Source organism: Syngnathus scovelli, unplaced genomic scaffold (genome assembly GCF_024217435.2).
Source record: "Syngnathus scovelli strain Florida unplaced genomic scaffold, RoL_Ssco_1.2 HiC_scaffold_373, whole genome shotgun sequence".
In the NCBI taxonomy this organism is placed as follows: Eukaryota; Metazoa; Chordata; class Actinopteri; order Syngnathiformes; family Syngnathidae; genus Syngnathus; species Syngnathus scovelli.
This window is the reverse complement of record NW_026061470.1, coordinates 6,847-13,283: the sequence shown is the minus strand read 5'-3', so window position 1 is coordinate 13,283 and position 6,437 is coordinate 6,847. Positions and strand designations below refer to the sequence as shown.

Genomic DNA, 6,437 nt, shown 5'->3' with positions numbered 1-6,437 from the left:
GTGTGGCAGCGTGGACTTCCATCCCTGGAGGTGGCACTTCCAGCCACAGAGGTCGAAGAGAGCTCCATAGAATAGGACCGGGTGTGCGTGAAACATATAATAGTTTTTCAAACCTTCTGTGTCACTCCAAATCATTAAATCCTTCAAACTAGTGGTAGAGTGTCCGCCCTGAGACTGGAAGGTTGTGGGTTCAAACCCCGGCCGGGTCATACCTATAAAAATGGGACCAATTGCCTCCCTGCTTGGCACTCAACATTAAGGGGTGGAATTGGGTGTTAGATCACCAAATGATTCCCGAGCGCGGCACCGCTGCTGCTCACTGCTCCCCTCTCCCCCAGGGGATGGATCAAAATCACACGGGGATGGGTTGAATGCAGAGGACAAATCTCACCACACCCAGATGTGTGTGTGATGATCATTGGGAAAAAAAAACTCTCCGTCCTCTGTGTCACTTACAAGCAAAGCCACTAAAGATGCCGGTAGTACATGGGGCCCTTCGTCATCTTCGTCATCCCGTGATCGAATCCTTTGTCCTTTAAGTAAACAACCGCCGCGCCGCTGATGTCACTTGCAGTTCAAACTACAGTAATCCCTTGCTACATCACGGTTCGTTTATCCATTTTTCGTTTTTTTTTTTTATTTTGAAAATTTGTGACAAAAAATCACGTATAAGTTGCTCCTCAGTATAAGTCGCCCCCCCACCCAAACTATGAAAAGAAACGTGACTTATAGTCCAGAAAATACGGTAATGACAACACACAATACAACAAAACACAACACAACAATACTTACCTTTCCTTTAAAATCTTTTTCTCTACCTAACACAGACAGATAATGGGAGAATGTGTCACAATGTGAAGGAGATGTATTGGGTAATGCAGAAACAAAATAAAAACTATTATTTAATGTTAGACACATTATCCACTAGGCTACTTTCCTCTTGACATTCATTAAATTGACAACGAAGGGACTTGAACCCCTTAATCTTCTGATCCAGTCAGTTAACTCCACTTGAATCTAGGCTGTAGATTTACTGTATATGCTCAAAAATCATTGCACTGCTATCACTTGTCAGAATTTCCTGTATGGCTATCTGGCCTAATGGATAAGATTTCAAATCTAAACAGGTATTCATGTCTAGTGTATCATCAAATTGAAAGAGGAAAATATGTCACGGTCGGGTGTGGAGCATGGAGCAGGACGACCAAGTGCAGCCCGGACCAGGGTCCACCGAAGCAACTCAAAATACAGACTCGGTAAACTGACATGACCTAAACAATAACTTGACTGACCAGGACGTGAAACAAGAAGACAGCAGGACACGACGGCACCAAGACAGCACGCCAACACCGAACGACAGCAACCAAAACCAAAACCAATGATCCGACAGGGAGAGAGGGGCAGACAGGACTTTTATACACGACAGGTAACGAGAGGCAGGTGGGAACAATCACACTGATCATGGGCACACAGGAGGGGAGGGGCGAGCACACAGACAGAAACCAAGACAGACACATAGTGGAGCAGTTGGGGGCGAGACGTGACAGAACCCCCCCCACAAGGGACGTCTCCCGACGTCCCAAAAAAAAAAAAAACTAGGGGAACCGAGCCGCGCCGCACTCGGGCGGCGACTTGGGGAACCGAACCGCGCCGCACTCGGGCGGCGACTTGGGGAACCGAACCGCGCCGCACTCGGGCGGCGACTTGGGGAACCGAACCGCGCCGCACTCGGGCGGCGACTTGGGGAACCGAACCGCACCGCACTCGGGCGGCGACTTGGGGAACCGAACCGCACCGCACTCGGGCGGTGACTTGGGGAACCGAACCGCACCGCACTCGGGAGGCGACTTGGGGAACCGAACCGCACTCGGGCGGTGACTTGGGGGAACCGAACCGCACTCTGGCGGCGACTTCGGGGAACAGATCCGCACTCTGGCGGCGACTGCGGGGACAGATCCGCACTCTGGCGGCAACTGCGGGGACAGATCCGCACTCTGGCGGCGACTGCGGGGACAGATCCGCACTCTGGCGGCGACTGCGGGGACAGATCCGCACTCTGGCGGCGACTGCGGGGACAGATCCGCACTCTGGCGGCGACTGCGGGGACAGATCCGCACTCTGGCGGCGACTGCGGGGACAGATCCGCACTCTGGCGGCGACTGCGGGGACAGATCCGCACTCTGGCGGCGACTGCGGGGACAGAACCGCACTCGGGCGGTGACTGCGGGGACAGATCCGCACTCGGGCGGTGACTGCGGGGACAGATCCGCACTGTGGCGGTGACCTAGGGGACAGAGCCGCACTCTGGCGGTGACCTAGGGGACAGAGCCGCACTCTGGCGGTGACTTCGGGAACAGAACCGCGCTCGGGCGGCGACTTGGGGAACACAACAGCACACGGGCGGCGACTTGGGGAAACAGAACCGCACTCCGCGGAAACTCGGGGAAACACAACCGCACTGGGGCGGCGCCTTGGGAAGTCTGTACCGCGATCGGCGGCCACTCACAAAGTCCGTACAGTGATCGGCGACATTCGGAAGGCGGGGCTGTGCGCGGCGGCAAGAGCCATCACGCGCCGCAGCAGAGGGAGCGGAGCCAGGGACGATCGCGGGTCCGACGCAGCTGGCTTGGATGTCTGGCGACGTTCGCGGGTCCTGCGACGCTGGGGTGGAGCCCGATGGCGGCCGTGAGTCTGATGACGCCGGGGGGGCACTCCGATAGCGGCCGCGGGTCCGGCGTCGCGGCAGCGAAGTCCGACGACGGTCGCAGAGCTGATGGCGCCGGGGGGGAATTCCGATGGCGGCCGTGAGCCCGACGTCGCTGGAGCAAGATCCGATGGCGGCTGCAAGCCCATGGCGCTGGAACATGCTCGGATGTGGATCGGGCGTCGCAGCGGGAGCTGGTGGTGAAGGGTGGTCCAAGCGCTGGCCGCTGTGATGGTCGGATCATTCTGTCACGGTCGGGTGTGGAGCATGGAGCAGGACGACCAAGTGCAGCCCGGACCAGGGTCCACCGAAGCAACTCAAAATACAGACTCGGTAAACTGACATGACCTAAACAATAACTTGACTGACCGGGACGTGAAACAAGAAGACAGCAGGACACGACGGCACCAAGACAGCACGCCAACACCGAACGACAGCAACCAAAACCAAAACCAATGATCCGACAGGGAGAGAGGGGCAGACAGGACTTTTATACACGACAGGTAACGAGAGGCAGGTGGGAACAATCACACTGATCATGGGCACACAGGAGGGGAGGGGCGAGCACACAGACAGAAACCAAGACAGACACATAGTGGAGCAGTTGGGGGCGAGACGTGACAAAATATAGGTAAACTGTTTTTGTGCTGTTTTGATCTTTGTTGTGGTGACCCCAAATGTCAGTGACAAAAGCCAAAAGAAAGAGGCACATTTTTCATCTGATGTACAATTTTTAATTTGTTTCTCTTGACTCCAGTTGAGCAACCTGTGCTTGCTGATATTCACAATCCCTGCTTACTTTGCTGCCCTACCCCTTAAAAGAAGAAAAAGTTATTTTAGTCTGAGCAACCTGCTCCCTACTGAAAATAGGGTTTTCAACTAAGGTTTCCAACTAGGACTAGGGTTTCCAACTAGGGCTAGAGTTAGGGTTAGGGCTAGTTTGGACTAGGTATATAAAAAGTCTGCCCCACCTGAGGACCGAACTCTTGACCTTTAGATTGTGAGACTGGCATGCTAGCACCTGCATTAATGAGGCTGTGCATTTACAGTTTTACAATTCTTTTTTACTGTAAAATTGATCCAACCACCGGCCATTTCAATCAAACTGAACTTCACAGAAAGATAAAGTGACTTTTAGTCTGAGCATTCTGAAACTAGGGTTTCCAACTCCGGTTAGGGAAGCCAACTAAGGTTTCAAATTGTGGCCAGGGTTTCCAACTGGGGCTTCCAACGAGGATGAGGGTTTCCAATTCGGGCTAGAGTTAGGACTATATAAAAGTGTGCCCTGTGTGAGGGTCGAATTTACGACCTCCAGATTATGAGACTGACACACTACCACTTCCGCGAACGAGGCTATGCATTTGCAATTTGTGCAATTGTTTTTTACTGTAAAATTGATTCAACCACCGCCCATTTTGATCAAACTTAACTAGGCTAGGGCTAGGATTTCCAACTAGGACTAGGGTTTACAGGTAGGGCTAGATTTAGGGTTGGAATATATATAAATCATGCACCGTGTGAGGATCAAACTCTCGACTTTCAGATTACGACACTGACGCGCTACCGCCTGCGCCAACGAGAATTTGTGGCACCTGTCTTAAAATTCTATTTTACTGTAAAATTGATTCAACCACCGGCCATTTCCATCAAACTGAACTTCATCAAAAGAAAAAGGTACTTCTGTCTGACCATTCTCAAAGTTGGGTTTCCAACTGGGGCTAGGGTTTCCAACAAGGGCTCGAGTTAGGGTTAGGACTAAATAAGACATAGCCCCGTGTGAGGGTTGAACTCACGACTTTCAGTTTACTAGACTGACGCGCTACCGCCTGCGCTACCGAGGCCATGAATAGTTGGTTTTACAGAGCTATTTTACTGTAAAATTGATTCAACCACTGGCCATTTCAATTAAACTCAACTTCACAGACAGTAAACCTTATTCTATGTATTATTTATTATTCTTTTCTATACTGTCAGAAAGGTTTTGGTTTCTGATTTCTTTTTTGTTGTGCTGACTCCCCCCCCAATCTCCATTTTCAGTGCAACAAAGTGACAAAAACCAAAAGAAAAAATGCTTTCTCTATTGCACACTAGAGCCAGCATTTCCAACTAGGGCTAGGGTTTCCAACTAGGGTTCCAACTCCGGGTAGGGTTTCAAACTAGGAATTCCAACTGGGGCAAGGGTTTCCAATTAGGGTTTCCAACTCGGGCTGGGGTTTCCAACTAGAGACAACATTGGACAGCTGCCACTTGTTGGGAACCTTTAAATGTTTAGTCTTATCAACGAATGTGTTTCAGAGGCCAGATTTAAAACGTGGCTTCTGGTTTTCGTGAACCAAACCCATTAAAAAAAGTGAAAGAATGAAACAGTTCTTAATAGGAGAAGCCTGGTTAGCTCAGGTGGTAGAGCATGCAAGTCTTAATCTCAGGGTTGTGGGTTCTATCCCCATATTGGGCAGCCCACACTTGTCGGGAACCTTTGATTCTTTAGTCTTATCAATAGATGTGTTTCAGAGGCCACACTTAAAACATTTCTCTATTTCCCCTAACCCATTCAAAAAAAATGAAAAAATGAAACAATTCCAAGGTCGAAAAGCCTGGTTAGCTCAGTGGGGAGAACATGCGACTCTTAAACTCAGGGCCGTGGGTTCGGTTCCCACATTGGGCATCCTTGCTTGTTGGGAACCGTTAAACAGTCTTATCAAGGCCACACTGAAAACATGGAGTATTTCACATGGCGATGTGGCCTAATGGATAAGGCACCTGACTTCGGATCAGACGATCCCTTTCATAGTCAATTTAACGTGTCATGCTTTGAAATCAAAAACTTGACTTCAGTCTGAACCAACTCTTGACTGATTGATTGAACTTTATTCATCCCACAGCAGGGAAATTCACTTGTCACAGCAGCGCATATCAGTGCAATAATAATACGAGTGCAAGAATAAAACAAGTGCCAGAATTACAAAAAAGGGTAAATAACAGACAAGGATAAACACAAGTGCTGCTAGTAGAGACGAAACACATTCATTTTATCAGGCGGCATGCATGTTGTAAAGTCTGACAGCAGAGGGAATGAAGGACCTGAGGAACCGTTCCTTCCTACACCAAGGGTGCAAAAGTCTGCCGCTAAAGGAGCTGCTCAGGAACCGCACACTCTCATGGAGGTGGTGAGAGGTGTTGTCCATGATGGATTTAAGCTTAATCAACGTCCTCCTCTCACCCACAACCTCAATGGAGTCCAGGGGACAGCCCAGAACAGAGCTCGCTCTTCTGAGCATCTTATTCAGTCCCCCCCTGTCCCGGTCACTACTGCCCCCACCCCAGCAGACCACAGCGTAGATGATGGCCGAGGCCACCATAGAGTCATAGAAGGTCCGGAGGAGAGCCCTGCACACACCGAAGGACCTCAGTCTCCTCAGCAGATGGAGGCGACTCTGGCCCTTTTTGTACAGGATATGGGTGTGATCAGTCCAGTCCAGTCCAGTTTGTTGTTAAGGCGAACACCCAGGAATTTGTAGTTCTCCACTACCTCACTGTCCGATCCCTGGATGTTCATTGGAGTGAAGATGGGTGCTGTCCTCCCGAAGCTCACAATCAACCCCTTCGTCTTGCTGGTGTTGTTCACCTGATGCTGGTTGAGCTCACACCAGCTGACAAAGTCCTTGATGACCAACCTATATTCCAGATCGTTCCCCTCTGCGACATTTCAAACAATGGCCATGTCGTCGGAGAA

The 6,437-nt window shown here is 50.6% G+C and overlaps 1 non-coding gene across 1 annotated transcript; it reads right to left on the bottom strand.

Moving 5' to 3' along the window:
• Positions 1 to 4,472: 4,472 nt before the first annotated feature.
• Positions 4,473 to 4,545, bottom strand: trnat-agu (transfer RNA threonine (anticodon AGU)). Its single transcript has one exon. It is a non-coding gene; the product is annotated as a tRNA-Thr (tRNA).
• Positions 4,546 to 6,437: the final 1,892 nt, after the last annotated feature.